This window comes from Lissotriton helveticus, chromosome 1_1 (assembly GCF_964261635.1).
Source record: "Lissotriton helveticus chromosome 1_1, aLisHel1.1, whole genome shotgun sequence".
Classification (NCBI taxonomy): Eukaryota; Metazoa; Chordata; class Amphibia; order Caudata; family Salamandridae; genus Lissotriton; species Lissotriton helveticus.
This window is the reverse complement of record NC_136057.1, coordinates 215395064-215418282: the sequence shown is the minus strand read 5'-3', so window position 1 is coordinate 215418282 and position 23219 is coordinate 215395064.

Sequence of the window (23219 nt, the reverse complement as noted above, 5' to 3'; positions counted from 1 at the left end):
GGAGTGGGAGCTGTGCAACATCCTGCTCCTAGGTGGTGCCTGATGGCTCAGCACCACCCCTGGTGGGTCTCGGCCCCCTGCCCGAACGGCAAACGGCTGGGCTTGGGTCGACTAGCAAGGGACGCCTGTGCAGGGGGAGGTACCCTCTATTGGTTCGCACAGCACACTTGTGACGGTCACACCGAGTGCTTAGTGACCCCCCTGGACTTAAGGATGTATTAGCACATTCATGTGTTTGGACGACAAAATGTTCCGCTGTCGACCTTTTGGCATTGTAATTTTACTTTGTTTGTTTATAGTATTGGCTGATCCCTTTCTCCTTTTAATTGTTCCTATGCGTGCCTTCAGTGTGTGCGCTGACCCTCTGATGGTAACTGTGGTTGCGCGGCTTGGCGGGATGGTGTGCTGGCTGTTGGTAGGGGTATGTGGGGGGGAGGGGGAGGAGAATTTCTGGAGGCATCATGTCAGTGATTAAAGTATGCACCTGGAACGTGCGCGGCATGCACACGCCATCACGCCGGTATCAAATCTATTCATATCTTAAGCGGCATCACGTGCATATAGTCCTCTTGCAGGAAACACATTTAACTGGCCCAGAGACACGGATGTTGCATCGTAGATGGCTTGGGCAGTTATATGCCACTGGATACTCGGCCTATGCGCGATGAGCGCTGATCTGGGTGCGTCCCGGGGTCCCATTTGCAATTTCCGACTGCAGGGTCGATTCGGAGGGTAGATATGTGGTTGTACAAGGCAGACTGGATGGCCACTTGATCGTCCTTGGATCCCTTTATGCCCCCAACACGGAGCAATGATATTTTTTTGCGCCGCTGTCGGCAGTGCTGGCATGGTGCACCCTTGATGCTAGGTGGCGACTATAACTGTGTTTTGGACGTTGCTCTTAACCTCTCCTTCCCACCCTTAGCCAGTGCACCAGTAACTGGGGCCATGAGGGCACTCACATGCTGGGCGTTACAATGGGATTTACACGATGTCTGGCGGAGTCGCAACCCACACACTAAAGTTTACTCTTATTACTCTTGCGCACATACATTGCATGTTCTGCTGGACAGATATATGCTGACTAGCGACTTACTTCCCCATGTCACAGACACTTACTACATGGGTCGTACCCATTCAGACCATAACCCACATGTCCTAGAATTAACTTGGGAATGCCCGCACCCTCCGGTACCCACCTGGAGGCTCCAGCCTGTTTTGCTCCTAGATGCCCCATTCCGTGAAGTACTCTCAACTTTCATTTTACAGTATTTCGAGGAGAATAACCATACTGCCTCCACCCCACAACTTGAATGGGACGCATTTAAGGTTGTCACAAGGGGTCACTGTCTGGGCACACAAGCTGGTATGCAGAAGCAGATAGACGGAGAGTTGAAATGTATTGAGGCTAGCCTATTGCGAGAGGAACAAGAGGCGATGGAGGGGGACGAAAGGACGTTGTTGGCGACCAGAGAGGCGCACGCTCGTCTGCTTGACAGGCTAAAAAATTAGAATTACATGGCCCACTCGGCACGCACCCATCACTCTGGGGTAAAACCGGGCAAGTTATTGGCGTGGCTGATCAGACAGGACACCCGGACCACCCCAGTGATGTCGATCTGCACTAAACAAGGTGCCATAGTGTACACACAGAAAGCCATCCATGACGCCTTTGTGGGTCATTACACTGACCTTTATCGGTCCCGATTGCAGACTTCGCCAGCTGACATAGCGGAGTATCTCTCTGCTCTGCCCTTGCCTGAGGTAGATGAAATGCAAGAAGACGAACTTGGCGCACAGCTGATATCCGAGGAACTGCGAGTAGCCATTTTCTCCCTGTCTAATGGAAAATCCCCGGGGCCCGATGGGCTGCCCGCTGAGTTTTATAAAGCTTATTCCATACTCCTGATTCCGGAACTGCTGTGCATCTATGCGGCGGCAATTGCCGACTCTGCACTCCCGCACACACTGAATGATGCCCACTTGGTCTCTCTCCCGAAGTCTGACAGGGACGAGGCCCAGCTGGGATCGTATCGTCCATTGGCTCTCCTTAATATGGATTATAAGATCCTGGCCTCCGCTGTGGCCCAGCGTGGAGTTCTGGACTTTTTGGTTCCGTCCAGAGGTGTCAGGGATAACACCCGAAGACCCCGGAGTTCTACCTGTCTTGGTGCACAAATAAACAGAAACACGGGCTTCTCGATGGTGGCGTCAAAGACCAAAGGTTTATTACTGCAGGGACACAGAAGTCACAGAAACTACACACGGGCAGTGTCTAGGAGCCTGTTCGATTTGTACAACGAGGGTTGCTCCTTATATATTGAATATTGGGCTTCAGGCAAAATTCTTTACATGTTAGCACGTTCCAAAACCTTTGTATCTTAAACAATAAATATTTGGCGTTGCACAGGAATCGTCAGCAATATCTGATGCCAAAACATTACGAACGAGGGGTTCCCACTATTCCATCATAATCCCATGGCAACTTTTCATTCAAGACCCGGACCGCCTCATTGTAAATTTCGTTACCTCCCCCTAATAAAGGCCCAGAAGGAAAGGAGCAGAGCCAGGTGCAGAAGATAGAAAAGTAGGATAAGAGATGTTTGTGGGTCGTAAATGGGCAGGGCTACCAGATTCGGCCGCCTAATCATGATCAGGCCAACGAACACGAGAACCAGTATAGCAGGACTGGCCTCAGGCAGTGGAGGCAACTTCTGTCGAGTCATGCGGCCATGGCGTGTTCTGTTCTAAGGTGCACGTGTCGCTAGCAAGGTGAATCTCCGGCTAAAGCCTACGTGTCCTGAGGTGCTAGAGGTCACTGCGTGTCCATTGTCTACGTGAGGGCAAGAAACACAAAATGGCTTCCGTGATCTAAGATGGATGCCATGGGTAGATCAGAAATGTGTTCATAACAGGAGTGCTCTTGCTCGTAGCATAGCGAAAACACCAGGATATGCTAAATGGATCATTTGCGGTTCACTGATACCAAAATTATGTATTTACGACAATGTTGAAAAACACGGGTTCAAATTGTCACGGAACCTCAGACCCTCCTTTTGCCCTTACGTAGGCAATTACTCTATGTCCGAGTCTATCTCTATGCTCATCAGGTCAGTGATATGTTGTTGCATCATCATTCTTTCTCGCGCCTTTTCTCCGAACGCAGGTGGTTTTCTGAAACATGTTGCAGCACAAAGACTACACAAAGCGGGACCACACCGGATAATCAGGCAACATGAGAACAGAAATACTAGGATGACACCAATGACCATCAGAACCTTCCATCCCCACGCTGATACCAAAGTCCAAAACCACTCCATGAAGGACCAGTTTCCCTTGTCTACGTGTATAGAGTCGGAAATCTTGTGTAGCTTAGAGATCGCTTCATAGACTGTTGGAGCATTATTGGGAATAAAAACACAGCAGCTTGATTGGATCATTCTGCATACCCCACCTCGATCGGCAAGTATTACGTCTAGAACCATACGGTTCTGCAACGTCATGAGACGATCCGCCTGAAGCTCAGCTGTCAAGTTACTAAGGGCACCAGCAGTTTCTGTAATAGTAGATTCAACTACCCGTGTTAGCTGACGTAGATTTCTACTATTGGCCATAGGCCCCCAAAACGGAAGGAAACCTTTGAAGAAGTCTCCAGCTTCCTGACCAGCGGTATCTTCCTTGCTGAAGACACCTCTTGCTACTCTGGTCTTGTGATAATCTGAAGAAGCAGTGTATGTCGGAGGCAACAATCGAGCAATATAACATGAACCTGAGAAGTCAGCAGGCAGCCATGTATACGCTCTGTCTTGACAGATGAAGTAAGTACCCCTAGCAGTAAGGAAGGCAGGGGAAGAGTTAGACGGAAACACGTAAGTCTCAACGCACTCACTCCTCCCTAGCTGAGCTCTCCGATTTCTCCCATTTCCTTGCAAACAGACCTTACCTCGGTGAGGCACGACCCAGACTGGAGTGGAGCTTTTACGCTTGCTTTCTCCCAAACTAAGGCGATACTCTGTAGAGTTCCAACTCAAATATACCCGTAATTCATCTCTAGGGTAAGATGGAGTATTATTGACGTCTTTAATCATGTCAATAATTCCCTGGACTAAAGCTTTGTTGGCTGAGTTGTATTTAGTGGAACGTGGTGGACGCGGAGGATAGGTCTCAAGGGCATAGGCAAAGATGGTCTGAAAGGCCTGAAATGATCCATTATAGCTAAAAGGCATGACTAGATAGGGAATGCCTTTATCCATAGTGTGGGGTATCAAGCCACACACCCAGCAGTCTGTAGTATTAACTACCAGTTGGTGTTGATGCAAGAGCTGTACAAATGTATTGTTAATAAATTCTGAGCGTCGAGTTTGTTCGTGTTCAGGAAACGAGTGAAAAGAATGCATAGAAGAAACAGTAGAAGTAGCAGGATCAAGGGGAGGTACTGTAGTTACCGGCATAAAAATCAAATGCGCACCAAAGACGATTCCACCCACCAATGTTATCAAAACAATTAAAAACGTAACTGCACATTGCATTAGAAAGCATTTGCTGTGAAGTATTCTGTACAGTCTATTTCTGCGAACATAAATTACATTCTGTCGTTGCAGCTCAGGAAGCTCCATCTTCTACAATCCGCTCGCGACCACTGATGATGTGTACGTAGATGAAAATGCCTCTATCAGCCCTGGGAGTTCCCAGAACTAACAGAAAGATCGACCTTGTGTCTGACCCCCGCAGATTCAACTAGGCACACAGCCACGACCCTACGGCTACCCAGACGGCAAGGCAATTTTTAAAACAACAAAACAATAGCAAACTTCCTGGCTGGAGGTAATGTATCAAAAAAAAAATTCAAATGTGAAAATAGGCAGTTTCCTGCTTTATTTGTCCATATTGCGAGATCGTAAATTGTATCTCAGTTTTGCAGGAGCTGTCTGATCTGGAAACAATGTATTTTCAGCCGACGTTGCAATGTTCACGTTCGCAGATGGCAAATGTTCTTTTGATGCAGATGGCAAATGTTCAGGGTTCAAAAGAGCAGTTTCAGGAGGAGAGCCAGAGTTTGATGTATCCGTGATCAGTTCTGCATCGCTAAAAGGGATAAAACTGGGTATTTGTTCTGCTTCAGAGGCACCGATTCCTTTCTTCACCCAGTTGTCGTAAGGAAGTGGCAGGGGCACACGTTTGACGTGTGTCGTGTGTATCCAATTCTTCCGTCCGGCCACACGAATAGCAGTTCTCGTCGTCAATAACACCTGGAATGGGCCAACGAATCTGGGCTGAAGATTTTTCGTTCTTGCAAAATTTCTAATGACGACTTGATCCCCAGGTTTCAGCTGATGACCTGGACTCTCCGGTGGCTTTGGCAATGCATCGAAAACCTGTTGGTGAATAAGGCTCAATTTAGCAGTCAAGTCGAAAAGGTAATCAATCAACATTGGATATTCCAGCTGTCTAAATTCTTTTGGCCTAGGCACCCCCCAAACATTGGCGGGACGACCAAAAACTATTTCGTATGGACTAAGCCCTACTCTAGAATGTACAGTTGCTCTCGTTGATAACAAAGCCAAGGGTAGTGCATCTGGCCAGGACAAACCTGTGGATGCCTGTATTTTAGCGAGTTTCAGCTTGAGGGTGCCATTGTAACCCTCAACTAAACCAGCAGACTGGGGATGGTTCGCACTGTGGAACTTTTGTTTAATCCCTAAACCGGCACACACACTCTGCATAACTTTCCCTACGAACTCACTTCCGTTATCTGACCATACAATCCGTGGCATGCCATACCTAGGGAAGTATTCCTTGAGAAGAATTTTGGCAGTGGACAAAGCAGTATTGTCCTTCAGTGGATAAAGCACAAACTACCACTAGGACGTACTTTAGATTGTTGCAACGATCCATGTGAATGAAGTCTAACTGAATCACTTCAAAGGGGCAAGAAGGAGGAGCGAAGTGACCTGCAGGTGTGGGGATTCCCTTGCCAGGATTATGCATCAGGCATACCATACAATTTCTCACCACTCTCTCTGCACACTTACTAATCCCATCATTCTTCCAGACTGAAGCCAACATCTTACAAATCCCTTTAGAACTGATATGCGCTGCTCCATGTGCCATCGTTACTACTGCAAGCACATACGCATCAGGCAACATCCAACGCTGTTGTTCCGACAAGTCAATCCAACACCCACTCGAGTCCAATTTACCCGTGCTCTCTTTCCATGCAAGTTTTTCCTCCTCAGTCGCCTCTTTCTGAATTTCTTTCACGCTTTCCACTGTGTCCTCACACATTCCAGACTCAGAAATCCATCTTGCAGACGTTGCAACATACATTCTACTCATCATATTTCTAGCTGTCTGTTTAGCAGTCTCGTCAGCAAAAGCATTCCCACGACCAACATCATCCGTGATTGCTTTATGAGCGCTGCACTTCACAATCGCAACTTCAGTTGGCAAGGTTAGAGATTCCAACAAGTCATTAACTAGCTGACCATGTTGAATCTTAGTCCCATGGGACGTAATGAAATCTCTCTCTTTCCACAAACGGCCAAAACTATGGGCCACGCCGAACGCGTACTGACTATCTGTGAACACATTCACTCTCTTTCCCTTAGCTAAAACACACGCTCTCGTTAGCGCAATTAATTCCGCAGCTTGGGCAGAATTCTGACTCACTCTTGCAGTCTCCACAATCGTACTCAAAGTCGTTACTGCATAGGCAGCAGTTACATCACCATTCTCCAATTTAAAACAAGACCCATCAACATACAACGTGCCATCCGGATCTGACAACGGAGTGTCTTTAAGATCAATTCGTCCTTTTGTCTCTTCCTCGGTTCTAAAGCAACAGTCATGTGGTTCGGAATCACTCGACTCTTGACTAGTCGGCAACAATGTTGCTGGATTCAATACATTGCATCTTTTGATCTGAATATGACTCGCTAGCAGTGTCAGCTCATAGCCAGATAATCTAGCACTGGTAAGGTGTTGCGTCTTAGTTCGGTTCATGAGTGTGTCCACAGCATGAGGAACCATAACCACTAGCATGTTGTTCATGACCAAACCAGCAGATTGTCGAATGGAAGCCGCAGCTGCCGCTGTAGCTCTCAAACAACTAGGCAACGCTCTAGCTACCGGATCTAATATTGATGAAAAATACGCACAAGGGCGTTGTTTATCACCAAATTTCTGTGTCAGAACACTCAACGCGCAACCTTCTCTCTCGTGAACATAGAGCGTAAATGGCTTTCTGTAGTCAGGAGTACCCAACACAGGAGCTGAACACAGTGCATTTCGTAACTCAGAAAAACTCTCCTGACATTCAGCAGACCATGGCACTGGACTCGGAACATTTTTCCCAGTCAAAGCTACCAACGGTTTTGCCAAAAGAGAAAAATTTGGGATCCACTGCCTACAGTATGAGGTAATACCTAAAAAGGCACGTACTTCTCTCTGTGTGCTAGGAACATTCATCTGTGTAATTGCTTTTATTCTCTCTGGGGTCAACTTCCTTCCCTCCTTTGACAAGAGATGACCTAGGTAGGTCACTTCTTGGCAACAATATTGCATTTTCGAAGGTGACACCCTGTGATTCAAATTAGACAAATGATGCAATAACGAAATTGTAGCTGTTTTGCAAGTTTCCTTGTCATCGGCAGCTACTAGAAGATCATCTACATACTGCACTAAAGCAGAACCAGGAGGAAGTACAAAGGAATCTAACTGACTTTTCAATGCCTGACTGTAAATGGACGGACTCTCACAATACCCTTGTGGAGCACGTTTAAACCTGAAGCTTCGACCTCCTAAAGAGAAGCCGAAAATATCCGTTTTCCTCGGCTATTGGAATGCTGAAAAAGGCATTCTTCAAGTCGATAACTGAAAACCATGTGGCTGTAGCAGGAATCAACGTTAACAATGCAGTTATGTCTGGAACTACCGGGAACTGTGGAATCACAATCTTGTTAACCTCCCTAAGATCTATGACAAACCTATATACTGGAGGTTTTGAAGGATCTGTACGTTTCAGAATTGGCAAGACAGGACTGTTACAGACATTCCCTCTAGTTTCTTCTACTACACCTTTCTCGATCAAATCTTGCACAATTAATAAAAGTGCGCGTTCACCTTCACTAGAGATTCTGTATTGTGGAATTTGTGGAAATTTTACATTCGCTTTCAAAGTAACTACATATGGTGGGATTTCTAAAAGACCTACATCATTAGGACCAGTCGCCCAAAGAGTATCAGGGAGAGAACGCAGCTCTGGTGGGAGCGCATCCATCGACAAGTACATTGGAGAGGTGATTCTTTTACCCAACGTAAGCTGTACTCCTTCCGGAGAACAGTACAATGTCGCATATAGGCGTTTTAACAAGTCTAAACCAAGCAGATTTTCATTACAACCTGTCGTCAAAATCAAGGGAGCTTTCAATTGACGGGGTCCAACAGAAATAGACAAAGGACCAGATACGGGGTTGTAAACAGGGGCGCCTGAAAAACCTACTGAAACATTTGTTAAGCCAGACAAAGGTGCGCCAGGGAGTTTCTCATGTATGATAGAACTTTTTGCTGCACCAGTATCCAACAGAAACGGTTCGACTACACCTGATGCTGCTACTGCGACATAAGGCCCACTCTGATCTACTGGAACTGATACTACTCCCTCTCTTTGTCCTTGGCTGTCCTAGTACTCTTTTTGCTGAAACCCTTCATCAGTTTCACAATAGTCTTCAACATGATACTGCTGAGATCTATTTTGCTGAGCAGACTGACTATTTCGCTGATCAAAATGGTTAGAAGGGCGATCGTTCGTTTGTGGAGGCATAGCACCTCGTCCTCGACCCCTAGAATTTTGCATATAACCACCACGACCTCTCTGAGCTGCCGCAGCATTATTCTGCGCTAAGACTGGACACTCACTCTTAAAATGGCCTTCCTTCTTACAGTATGCACACTGGTTCCACTGGTATTGCGGTCTCTGAGAACCATAATCTGTCCTTTGATATGAACCTTGCTGCGTATTAGTCTGATTCGTGCGAGGCGGATATGCTTGCTGTAAAAGAACTTTAGTTTTTAAATCTTGTGTCTTCTTCTCTGATTTTTCCTTCTCCTCTTTATCCCTATTTTCATAGTACTGGGCAGTCGCAAGTATTTGCGCAGTCGTAGAGACAGCCCACGCACTCTCGGAATCTTTCAATTTATTACTAAGTTCGGGCAACAAATTGTGTACAAATTTATCGACGAATAGTCTCTGTCCTCCTTCTGTGCTCATATCCTGACCACTATGATCCACAAAAGTCTCTTTGAACCTTGTGAAAAAGTCGGAAACACTTTCGTCCTTCTTTTGCCTGCATGCGGACAACTTGTCCCAGTTAACGCGCAATGCCGGCATCAGAGTCTTCATTAATTCAATTATTCTACCGGGTAAATTAGCAATTAGAGGTTCGGGTTTGGAACCACCTATTTGCTGACCATCCGCTGCAATTATAGCTGCCCAATCACCACCTAGGGCAACTGGATGATTCTCTTTACGAATTTTAGCCCAAATTGGTTGCGGAACTACATTCCCAAATAACATGTCAATGTCCGCTAGATTCATCACACAAGCCTCAACTGTCTGTGCTAACTCCTTGTAATATCCGGCTGGATTTTTACGCGGATCAGGCAAGGCCTGCTTTACTGCTAATACTTCAGCTCGCTTCCACGGAATGTGTATCCACACTCTCTGGAATTGGGCCGGAGCGGCAACAATACCATTCGGTACATCAGCTTGCACAGCTTCGCGCCAAATTGGAGGAACCTCCCTCATTGGATATTGGCGATTCTGCTTCGTACTAGGTTTTTCTAACTCCCTCGGTGAACGAAGGGATGGGTCATTCCTATAACTTAAAATCAGTTCCATCGCTTCTTTTATATTTTGACCAACTATCATACCTGCAGCAAACTCTTTCTGAACATTAATTAATTCTTCTAGATTTGATTCAGAGTCATCCTCTTCCAATTCCTTACGTAAAAGGAAGCACATTTCATCGAACACATATCATTGTGTCGGTTCTTTCCATTGCATAAATGTATCTAATACATCTCTAGTACTATATCTTCCACTTTTTAAAATCCATCTAAGAGCTGTGGAATCTAATATTCCTCGTTCTTCAGTACTGGGAAGCTGACTACATCTCTGCACAAAATCAGAGGTAGGAGTCTTAATCAGAGTTTTATAGAAGGGAGATAGAATATTAGAGACAGAATCAGTGATTCTCCGACGAACAGAAAGCGGAGTCATAACACTAGCAGAAGCAGAGAATAAAGTAGCAGTTGGGACAGATAGAACAGGATCAGTAGGAGTAGCGGGCAAAGTAGCCTGTGAACTAGCAGGTGTAAGCGATACAGGTATAGGTAAAGAAGCCGGCAACCCTGGAAGAGGGGGTGCCGAAGGAACATTAATATTGACCACAGGAGGTACAGGAGCTTGATTCAGGGGAGCAGGAGCACCAGGTTGTCCAGCAACCGGTAATTGAACATTCGGTAAAGGTGGAGCCGTAGCACCCTGTGCATACGGTGGGGGTGACCGTAACAAGTAAGACAACAGAGGATCGTTTTCAGGGTCCTCTACTATCTTAGCTGAACTTGATGGCAAGGCAGGATAGCACTTGTCTATCGCTAAATTACGCTCTCTGTTGGCCACCTCCATTGCTTTCTCAGACTCGTTGAGTTGCAGCTGCTTAGCAGACTGTTCTAAAGTCAACTCTTGCTCTTTCTGTTCTTTCTTCAACTTTTTAATTTCTCTCTGTTTAGATTATTTTCGCCAATAACGAAGAGAATCAAACATTGCCGGCCGGGCTTTCTTCTTGAACAATTTCGTTTCTAAATTATCAAGAACTTGGGGTTCAAAACTACCATGCAGTGGCCAACTAAGGACACCGTCTTTCTGCGTATATCGGACCCATACCTCATTTTAGGATATAGGACCCACTCCAAACTTACAATACAGATCATAAAGAGAAGTCCCAATCGGAAGAACCAGACATGAATCCTCCAACCGGGAATCACTGTTGCAACCAAAACACGACAACATACAATTTTTCCGACTTACCATTTTATAACCCGGAACACAGAACAAACAAAAACACGAACAAAGGTGCGCACTTGAACCAAGAACTTAGGCCTACCAAAGCGAACAAATGTATCGATACCCAAACTAAACCAAATGATTATCGTAACTAGAACAACCAGTGATAATCTTACGAAACCAAACCAAACCAGGAACTAAAAAAGGATTTTATCCTAACAGGAACAACCCTTACGAAGTAACCAACTAGCAACCACTTAATACTTAACTGAGGCACTGAAGACGTCACCAAGGAGAAACCCGTCTCGTCTCGCCGTACTAAGGACTGCACCTCGGGTCCAAGACAGGGCGACGGTCAAGGCAACGGACCACTGCAGCCGTCTGAACGGGAACCCTCGTGGAAGAGAACGTCGGGCCACTTTTGCGATATGCCGGGATCGATGAAGTGGGACGCCTCCCTCAGGAATCTTCACACGAAGCTTCTCGAACTCTTCAGGCTTTTGGACCGGTACCGAATGACGTCGAGCCCCACGTTGGGCGCCAATTGGAGTTCTGGACTTTTTGGTTCCGTCCAGAGGTGTCAGGGATAACACCCGAAGACCCCGGAGTTCTACCTGTCTCGGTGCACAAATAAACAGAAACACGGGCTTCTCGATGGTGGCGTCAAAGACCAAAGGTTTATTACTGCAGGGACACAGAAGTCACAGAAACTACACACGGGCAGTGTCTAGGAGCCTGCTCGATTTGTACAACGAGGGTTGCTCCTTATATATTGAATATTGGGCTTCAGGCAAAATTCTTTACATGTTAGCACGTTCCAAAACCTTTGTATCTTAAACAATAAATATTTGGCGTTGCACAGGAATCGTCAGCAATATCTGATGCCAAAACATTACGAACGAGGGGTTCCCACTATTCCATCATAATCCCATGTCAACTTTTCATTCAAGACCCGGACCGCCTCATTGTAAATTTCGTTACCTCCCCTTAATAAAGGCCCAGAAGGAAAGGAGCAGAGCCAGGTGCAGAAGATAGAAAAGTAGGATAAGAGATGTTTGTGGGTCGTAAATGGGCAGGGCTACCAGATTCGGCCGCCTAATCATGATCAGGCCAACGAACACGAGAACCAGTATAGCAGGACTGGCCTCAGGCAGTGGAGGCAACTTCTGTCGAGTCATGCGGCCATGGCGTGTTCTGTTCTAAGGTGCACGTGTCGCTAGCAAGGTGAATCTCCGGCTAAAGCCTACGTGTCCTTAGGTGCTAGAGGTCACTGCGTGTCCATTGTCTACGTGAGGGCAAGAAACACAAAATGGCTTCCGTGATCTAAGATGGATGCCAGGGGTAGATCAGAAATGTGTTTATAACAGGAGTGCTCTTGCTCGTAGCATAGCGAAAACACCAGGATATGCTAAATGGATCATTTGCGGTTCACTGATACCAAAATTATGTATTTACGACAATGTTGAAAAACACGGGTTCAAATTGGCACGGAACCTCAAGCGTCTGGCTCCCCTTGTGCCCGCTCTTGTTCACACGGACCAAAATGGTTTTGTACCAGCCCGTAACACCTCTTACAATATCCGCTGGTTGTTTAGGGTGCAGAGCGTTGCCACAACTCAATGGCCTCACTCTGGATGTCTAGTGCTCGATCTCGAGAAGGCAGTCGACTCTGTCGAATGGCCCTACATTTTGTCGGTGCTGCAGAAATACGGGTTGGGAGACGATTACATCCATATGGTGCAGCTTCTGTATCGGCTGCCCACTGTCCGGGTCAGCACGGGCAGGCTGTTCTCTGACCCTGTCCGAGTGCGTAGGGGAACCCGGCAGGGATGCCCCCTGTCCCCTTTAATTTTTTCACTGATGATGGAACCTTTGGCGGCACGGCTGCGGGCTTCTGGAGTGGACTGGGGCATCCCCCTAGCTGACGGCATACATGTGGTATCACTGTATGCTGATGACCTATTGCTTTACATTAGGGACCTGACTCGCTTCCCAGTGGCGCTTACTGCCATCTTCTGCACCTTCGGGGAGATGTCGGGGCTCAGGGTCAACTGGGTTAAGTCTGGCGTGTATGCTTTTAATGCCGCCACACCGGAATGTGCAGTCACAGTTCAGGATGAGCGGCTTGTCTGGTATCCAAGCATGTTCCGTTATCTAGGGGTACGTCTATACTGAGACCCCACGGATGTATAAGAGGGTAATTTAATAAGGGCAATTTCCTCCTTGTGGGCGAAAATGACCTTCTGGAAGACTCTACCTTTGAATGTGCCCAGTCGGGTCACATTGACGAAAATGATAGCGCTGCCCAAATTGTTGTATTTTTACGCTAACCTACCGGTCTATGTCCCCACGCCCATATTTCGCGAGCTGGAGACCCTAACCCGGAACTTGATCTGGAGCGCGGGGCGACCCAGAGTAGCTCTGAAGACGCTCTATGCCTCTACGGAGGCTGGGGGCCTGGCAGTTCCCAATCAGGAGCTTTACTACTTAGCTGGGCAGCTGCAATGGGTAACTGGCTGGCTGAGTGGGAAGAACCTGGGTGACACAGCCACAGATACTACAATAGGGACGCTTGCACAGGTACATGCACTGTTCCACCCTTTGGCCAAGGTCCGCTGTCCAGAGCAGCCACACTTGGCGGTAGCGCGAAAGTGCTACGTGAGGAGCATGAAGCTTACTAACTCCACGCAGCCGTATGCCCCGAACTTGCCATTGCTGGGGATGCCCAGGGACAGCAGTATACTCACAGAGGCGATGCTAACCAGTTGGGTACAGGCTGGGGTGGATACTGTTGGGGACCTGTTTACTAAGGAGACATTGAGCCCGTTTGAGACGCTAGTTGCTGATACGGGCCTCCCTGCAGGACAATTCTTAACACATGCAACCCTTATACGCTCACTGACACTGACCTGGGGTGACCTTTCGGATGAACCACCAATCCACTTGTTGATACAATATCTGCACGTGATGGGGAACGGTTCCCATGTGGTGCACTGGCTGGCGCAGGCCCTCCAGATCCACACACAGTTTCCTACCCAGCGCTTGAGAGAAAGATCGGCGGCAGACAGGGGCAGGGAATGGACAGATAAGGAATGGGGGATGGTATTGGTTAGTGCTGTTAACATTCCACGTAATTCCCGCTTCAAGATTATCCAATTGTACATCATGCACCGTGCATACTTATCCCCGGATAAGATCAATCGTTATTTCGGACTTACCACATCGGCGTGCCCCAGATGTGGGCTAGTTGATGCAGGCTTCTTGCATATGCTCTGGTCCTGCCCCTCACTACATGCTTACTGGCGAGCGGTGTCAGACTTATTGACTGCAGGCACAGCGGGGAGCTGCAATTCACATGGGAAACATGCTTGCTGGGCCTATGTAAACGGACGAAGCTGACCAGAGTCACCAATAGGTTTTGTGACCTTGGCCTGATAATGGTGAAAAGGCTTATCACTAAGCGTTGGAAGAACAGTGAACCCCCCACGTGACGCATTGGCGTAGCTGCTTTGACAACTGGGCAAGAGCTGAAACCACTGTCCTACATAGGGAGGAAACGGTGGTGCTCCGAGCGTACCCCATAGCCCAGGCCTGGGATGACACCTTGGCCGCTTTCCACCGTGCATGCCTTCAGCGCGGAATCACCTAAACACACCTCTCTGGGCTATAATTTTGTCAATGACGCTGGCACCAGACATGTCCCGGAGATGTGACTCTGCATTCGGACCCCAATGTGGGTGGGGGCTTTGCTGAGGCGACCTGAGCGCGCCCGCGCACCCAGCTAGACACATATGGCCCCCGCTGCACAGACATGGAAACCGCTGCTACTTATTTGCACTTCCCCCGCTGCCGGCCCCCCCGTGTCCCCCCTCCCCTCCCCCTCCTTGGGCCGGGCTGCCTGCATCCTCCCCCCATGTATGCCGGGAACACCACATCACGCATTGGACATTCCGCGAAAGCAATAACACAGCACACATGGTCAGCCTCTCTCATAGTTTCTTTTCTTCTGTTTTCTTTTTCTTTCAAGACGTTATGGTTTAAGATGTTCTTGTTTAACAGTTCTGAATCAGCAAGCAAAATTTTTGAATATTGAAATGCGTGTACACCCCTCTTTTTGGGCCTATCCCAAATGGTTGGATGAACAGATTTAGTTGTATTGATGCTATGGTTTGGTGAACAGTTGCTGAACTTTTTCTAGGAACATGTCGGAGAATGTGCCTTTCGTAGCGAAATCACCGGCCTGAGATATATATGTTTAGATGAATCGTGATACTCGGAGTGCTTCGCGCCTCTCCAGTTTCAAATGTACTCTAAAGCCAACCGGCACGGTTGATAACGTGGCATTGATTTAATCTGTCTGCTGTTCTCCTTATTATCTTTATATGTCTGTACCTCCTTTCGGGCTAATTGTTTCTTCCCTTTCTCGACATATGTGCCTTCAGCTATGCACCTGATCAGCGACTGTTGAACGGCAAGCAACGACATCGTAGCAAACTGTTGGTGCCAGCACATGTAAACTTGTGCATCATTCATGAGTCTTTTTCTCCTGTTTTCTTGTGTGATACGGTCACGATGTAAGTTTAATGCTATGTTATGCAATATAAACGAAAAATGCAATAAAAGATATTCAAACAAAAAAAAATCAGAGCCTCCAGTCCTGACATACGTGACAAGAATTTTCAATTCTATTAAGGACACCGACGCGAGGATTATCCATCCTATCCATATTTCTGTTTTTTCATATATTGAATTTATTCTTGATTGTTGCAAATTTCATATTGTATTGGTTTCTTCTTCTTGGATTGGATTACATGTGACATGTTGAATCTATACTCACATTGAACTGAGATCACTACGATTTGAATACGTGACCGTTCAAAATAAAAATCATTCAGATGAACAGTTTATGAAGTGTGATTCCTCACAAACTTTTTGGATTACCTTACAGAACTTTGAAGGAGATGTTCTCTCCACCTGGAGTGCCGTTGTGAATTGTGTAGGTGGTTCCTACACACCCCCCCTAATTGTTGTTTATATTTCTGTGTCCTGACTGGCCAGGAAGGACCCATTCCTTGGCACCCGAAGATATCAAGTTTTTCATTCCATTCACATTATTGAAACCAGCCTGATCCAGTGTGTGCCGCACTACCGACCTTTTGTTTATGTAAGTCTCCTTAGGAAAGCATTGTCTCTAGCACTACATTGTCCCCTTTATTGTTTTAATACCGCCTCCATCTTGCAGCTGAATCCAAACCAACTGGCGGTGATGTTCGCCCACCATGTACACCAGTAAGAATGCTCAAATGCGGCCACAGTGATTGCGTCACACGCCTGTAACGTGGTAAGCGTGCAGGGACTCCGTATGTGGCAGAAATAGTTTTAATGTTCTGGAGTGGAGGTTTTGAAATATTTAACTAAGCACTGACCTGCAAATTAAAGTCCATGTTAACTCTCACCCTACTCAGCGGCAAGTCTGTTAGAACCAATGAAATTAAATGAAAAATGGTGTGCGTGCGGATCCACTTTACTCGAATACCACGTCATGTCCCTCTGGTTTTTCTCACAGTTCCTCTCTATGGCTTTGTCTGAAGTTGTAATGTGCAGTGACAACTTTTTTACCATGACTTGTTTTTACATTACATATACGAGTAAGGAAAACAGTTTGGAATCAGATGAACTGACACGTACTGGACCTGCCTGTGTGTTAGGGTGTTGTTGCAGTTTGTGGGGGTGAGAGAATAGTGCTTCCATATTAGTTAGACAGCTCCTTCCTCGACCTAGATCCTGCTCTGTTGTTTGATTTTATTTAGCCCCGAGTCGTCCTGCATATTCAGCAAGCATGAAGACAGAGGGCCCGATTCACAGAATGAACTTAAGGCTCAATCCTAAATTTACTACTATTTTGGTATTCACAGAATGCACTTACTACTTTTGGCATTCACAGAATGAACTTACTACTTTTGGTATTCACAGAAGTTAGGATTTTGTCTTAAGTCTGTCTTAAGTCTGTCTTAAGTTTGTCTTAAGACAAAGCTCTTTGAGTCCATGCTATATCTTGCTTTCCTGAAGTTCTGAAATGCAAAAGCTCTAACTGATGAATAACCCAGATCCTCTAATCTCTAAACTCCCAAGGAGAGGTGTAGTCTGATTTCTCCTGCAACGTCTGCAATGATCCAGGGAGGACTCACAGCCAACTTCTATAGTAAAGGATAGCAAGGTCAATGGCTCCAAGTGGGGACCACTAATAATACCTCCACTTGCTCCTCTCTGAGCTTGGACAATACTATGCAAATCAGAAGCAAAGAGGAAAGGCATACAGTAGCCCCCTGGGCTAATGGAAGCTCATTGCATCCACCCTGTACACCTCACAGGATGGAAGCAGGGGACAATGTCTGTGAAGAAAAGTATACTGGGAGGTCGCAAACAAGTCCACCCGATGTGTTCTGAACCGCCTCACAATCTCCTGCAATATTTAAGGGCACAGCAACATATCTATGGAGGTGGGGAATGTCCGCCTCAAACAATCTGCAAGCATATTCTACCTTCTCAGAAGATAGATTGCTCATAAGGAAACCAGATTCTTTTCCTCCCATATGCCAATCTATTCCCAGATGCTTAAGGAGAGGAACCCTGGTACTTTGCAGGTGATTGACATAAACCCTCTTGGAGTGATAAGCTGTCTGCATCTGAACAGATTTGTTCTTGATTAAAGGAGGAAACAACAATAAGGCTTTCTGAAGTGCTGCTAGCTCCTTCCAGTTCGATGAGCAGTTGTGCTCCTTCACTAACCACAGCCCTTGGTCTGAATGAGTCTCCATTGTTAGCCCTCCAACAAGTCCACTGACATTGGTTCTGATGGTCAGAGAAAGGGGAGTTAACAGTATAAATATAGTTACAGTAGGCCTAGCTCCACGATATCCAGTCTCCACTGAAGTTTTTGTACCACTCGGGCAGGACGGAAACCAAAGTCTTGGGGCCCGATTCACAGAACTAACTTAAGACAAAATCCTAATCTTACTACCATTTTGGTATTCACAGAAGGCACTTACTCATTTTGGTATTCACAGAAGGCATTTACTCATTTCGGTATTCACAGAAGTTACGAGTCCTAACTTTAGGACTCCTAAATGCCTTCTGTGAATACCAAAAGTCTTAAAATTTGGATTTCTCTCAGTTTAGTAGTAGTAAAGTTAGGACTCCTAACATTCGGACTCCTAAATGCCTTTAGGCATTTAGGAGTCCTAAAGTTAGGAGTCCTAACGTTACTGCTACTAAATTAAGCAAAATCCTTTAAGACTTTCGGAATGCTCCCGCTGAGCATTGTGGGACATGTAGTCCCGAACCCTCGGCAGGTGCAATCAGCTAGTTCCTGACAACCTTAGCACTGACCCTAAACACCACCTTAACACAACCCCACCTCACCATGCATCACCACCACCACAGCATCACTAAGCAATACCACAGCATCACTCAGCACCACCACAACATCAATCCACACCACCTCAGCATCACTAACCACCACCTCAACATTAGAATAGGCTAGAAGAAGTTGCCAGCATTGAAAGGACAAAAAAACTACAAGACATTTTTTACGTTGATTCTTTTTTTAATTGGGTCATTCATTTGTATGTAATGTCTTCTTGGTTATATATAAGCTAACAAAAATGCTAATAACCCGTTTGTATTGTAACCTTTTTAAATGCTGCAAAGCTGACACAATGCTTTACAACTAACCCTGGGCGTAGTTCGCGAAGTAGCGCTACGCGAAGCTATGCGAAATGCACTTCGCACTATGCGAACTTCACATAGCACTACGCGAGCTGCATAGTAGCATGTTCGCACTGTGCAAGATGCGTTTTCAATGATTGCACAGTGCGGACAAGCATCCGGCACTGTGCAAGCATTGAAAACGGCGTCTCGCACAATGCGAGCTGTAGTTTTCTGCTGCTCGAGTAGATTATTACTCGAGCGGCAGCTTTCTCAACGCGAACAGGTAGTTTCTCATTGAGAGCGGTCATGAGCATGCGCAACCACTCACAATGAGAAACCTGACCTCCCCGCGTTGAGAATCTCGCTGGGATGTCAATTTGCTTGCTCAAGGTCGCGAACATGACGTTCAGGACCGCGAACAAGCAAAAAATAACCGCTGCACTACGCTACGCTGCGTAACGCGTGTTCGCACTGTGCTACGTGCAGCTCGTGTGGTGCGAAGTTGCGCAAACTTCGCAAACTCCACGAGCCTAGCGTAGTGCTTCGCCCAGGGTTATTTACAACATAGCCTAAAAACATTGGCAAAGCCAATAGTTCTGACTAAACACTTATAAGGTCCTAAAGGCATGACCTAATGACTATGCCAATGCTTGTTTTCATTAAGAACTCTTTTTGATTAAAGCCACTATTTTTAGTTGCTCCTGCTCATGCCACCTGCTTTATACAAAAAAGTCATTTAACCTGGGTATGTATGCTGCCTGGCTGAATTTTTAGGTCTCGCTGAGTCAACGCATGCGTTGCTCTACGAGACTTTTTGTAGTGTGCTTTTAAAAGTGCTACCTCAGGCTTCTGCTGGCCTAGCGCTTGCGGTCACGTACACGTGCACGCGCGCAGCCGGCAGCTTGCTCCATGTTACACTCTCCCTGTTAGTTCGCAGGCACACAGAAAGCGTGGAGCTGCTTTCACTTTTGCAGCCTTGTGCCCACTCGCTCTGCCCTGTCTGTGTTCATGTTGAGACCGCTTGAGCACACTATGAGATTGGATATGGTTTCGGACGGTCTCCCTATCCAATGCACACCAATGCTTGTTGTTCTCTTGTGCTGCGGTGCGCCTTTTATCAGCACTACAGCCACCGCGCATAATGTTTAAAAAAATAGCAAGTTCATCGTGCTTCAGGTTACTGAACATCCCGTCCAGTTAAAACCATGGATTTCTGACTCTGGGAGAAGATGGGCTATTCTTTTTTTAGCAATAACTGAAAATGGTAACAAAGTCTTGGAGGCTGTTGGCAACAGCCCTCCTCACCCCCCCAGTTCACGCATATTTGTTGTTCTCTTGTGCTGCAGAGCGCCTTTTATCAGCACTACAGCCACAGTGCATAATGTTTAAAAAAATAGCAAGTTCATCGTGCTTCTGGTTACTGAAACCCCAAAAACCATGAATTTCTGACTCTGGGAGCAGCTGGGTTATTCTTTCTTAGCAATGAACTGAAATCGGTAACAAAGTCTTGGAGGCTGTCAGCAACAGCCCCCCTCCACCCCCCGTTCACGCACGCTTTAGTTTTGTCTCCCCTCTCAGTTGCAGTGTTGCCCATAACGCCAGCTTAGAGGTTCGCTATTAATTCCAGAAGGGTTTTAGTGAATCTCTCGGCCCATTGTCTCACTTTGAAGAGACTGCTGTTCCGATCAGACCCTCTGGTCTTGTAATCAGCTGAGAGCTCATTTCCGGAAGCATTCTGTTTTATTTGTAGGTAGACCTCACTGTTTGCTTGCTATTCTTAAAATGCAATTAAAGAACTGAAAAAAAAGAACTCTGGCCAAAAAAAGCATTGCTGCTCTCAGCAGGTTAGGCCAATGTTTTCTGGGGGGTTTTCTCTCTCCCTTCCAGAGACTTGCATTTATTGAATTACATTAACCCTCTAACTACAATTACTGGACCTCTGGGTGCTTGGTGGCATTGTTGTGAGAGAAAAACAGTAAAAGCTATGAGGCGAAGTTGTGGTGAGCCTTGTTTTCACTCTACTCCGTTAGTGTGAAATTCAGATGTCTTGAAGATAGCGGTCCCTGCTCAGGAAAGTTGTGCCACTGATTCTGATTCAGTTAGAGGGGTATCCCAGAATCTTGCCACCTGTGCATCATGGCAGCAAAAAGAGCTTTGCCTGAGCTGCAGACATGCCAGTGGTGAGGTGGAGGGGGAGGTGGGCATTGTAGTGGAGAGATAACTCTTTCCTTGATGGACGATGGCATCTTGTGCAAGTCCCTGGTGATGAACTTTCCAAACAGGGGGCTAAACGTGTAAAGTAAAATGTTGGCAATAGACACCACTTTTGCCATGCAGCCAGTGAGGGATGAGCGGAAATATTCTATGACAAGTGTGAAGCTTTTTTTTACAAGGAATACTTTGAAAGACAATTTGCAGCTGGCGGTGGGTTGCTTTGGGTGGTCGTTAATTGTATGATATTACTGGCATGGTGTACACACACTTATGCCACCATAAAGCCTCGTCAAGGCCCTGAATTATATGGTACGAGTGTGTTGCACACTGATTCTGCAATACTGGTGCTGCATAAATGATGGCCCTTTCTACTAACATTTGTAGACATGGAAAGTTGTTATTTTCCAAAGCTTTCATGTGTGCTGTACTGTACAGAAGACAAAATGAGAAAGTTTTACACTTACTCTAAGGTTGGTATTTTGAAGTGGAAGTGTACCTGTCCAATGCAAAACTTGTTCTACTCTCACATAGACTACTTAGTATGGTGTGATGGAGCAAGGTAGAAATAAAAATGTTTGTATACCCCTTGTAAAGTTAACTTTCCACAACCAATAATCAATATTAAAGGCATGGAGTTAAAACTAATCAACATAGAGTAGAATGCACCTACACAAATACACGTGGGATACTAAATTGCATGTAACTGCTAAAAGCGATAATATATTAACTTGTGTATATCATCATAAATTGTACGCATTTATTTATTTATTTCGTTTATTTATTTATTTAACTTGTAAAGCGCACTATCACCAAAAAGGCATCCTGGCGCTGTTTACTCAAGATAAGGCAGAACAAGAAGATGAACCGGAGCCGACATCCGACTAGGTTTTAGGGAACAACCAGGTTTTGAGTCTCCTTCTAAAGACACACAAATCACTGACTTGTCTTAGCTCCAGAGGGAGTTGATTCCAAAGTTTGGCAGCAGCGTACCCAAAGGTTCAACCACTTGCCCTGACTTTCCTAAATCTGGGAATTATCACAAGTCTTGCTAAAGAAGAGCAAAAGCATCTCGCAGGAGCATACCACTCAAACTTTCTCTGCAAAGACAAAGGCCCCAGCCTATGCAAGGCTTTGAACACTATGCAGAGAGACTTGAACTGGACTCTTTGTCTAAGCAGAAGCCAGTGCAGTTCTGCCATAGCCGCTGAGGAGACGGATCTTCTGGGCCACCCCAAAGCCAATTTGGCGGCTGTAGACGGAATCCTCTGCAACCTGTCGAACAAGAATTTAGGAGACTAGAGAAACAGAGCATTACAATAGTCAAGTCCACTAAGAATAGTACTACGTACTATCAAAGCCCGAGCATAAGATGGAAGCAGAGGAAGGATCTTCCGCAGAGACCTGTTAATAGCCAGACAGCAGGTCACAGTTTTCATGACCTGAGATTCCAAAGTAAGTTTGGAATCAAACAAGATGCCGAGATTACGGGAATTCTGTCCCTCGGACAGTAAAGCACCTCTGTCTGATCTGCATTAAATTGCAGCGAGTTCTCCTTCAGCCAGATGGCCGTATCACGCAGGCAATTATGAAACACTTCTATCGATATTGATTGGTCTCCCTCAAGGGACAAAATCAACTGCGTGCCATCCGCATAATTAACTATGTTAATGTTATGTTTTCTGATGACAGCAATCAGAGGTTTCATGTAAATATTGAATAGAATAGGGCTGATAGCTGAGCCCTGTGGAACGCCATGCAAGATATTAGAGTAGGTGGCTTGAAAAGGAGGGAGGGAAACCACTTGCTGTCTATCCTGTAAAAACGGCCGAAGCCACCTCAGGACTGCTCCCCTCACCCCAACCTCTCTCAGTCTCTTCAGCAGGATCCCATGGTTGACCGTGTCGAAGGCGGCAGACAGATCGAGCAAAACCAGAACAGGTGCCTATCTCCTGTCTGCCCGCATCCTAAGTTCATCCATTACGGTCACAAGAGCCGTTTCAGTTCCATGGGCCGGTCGAAAGCCAAACTGCACCTCCTCCAGCAAGTTATGTTGTTCCAAAAACTTGGACAGAGTGCTGCTCACCACTCGCTCCACGATTTTGGCTGGGAAAGGCAAGAGGGAGATGGGCCTAAAGTTCTTAGGACACTCTGGTTCAAGTGAGGGCTTCTTTAACAGGGGTGTTATCTACTGCTTGTTTCCACCGGGCCAGGACCCTACCACTAGACAGAG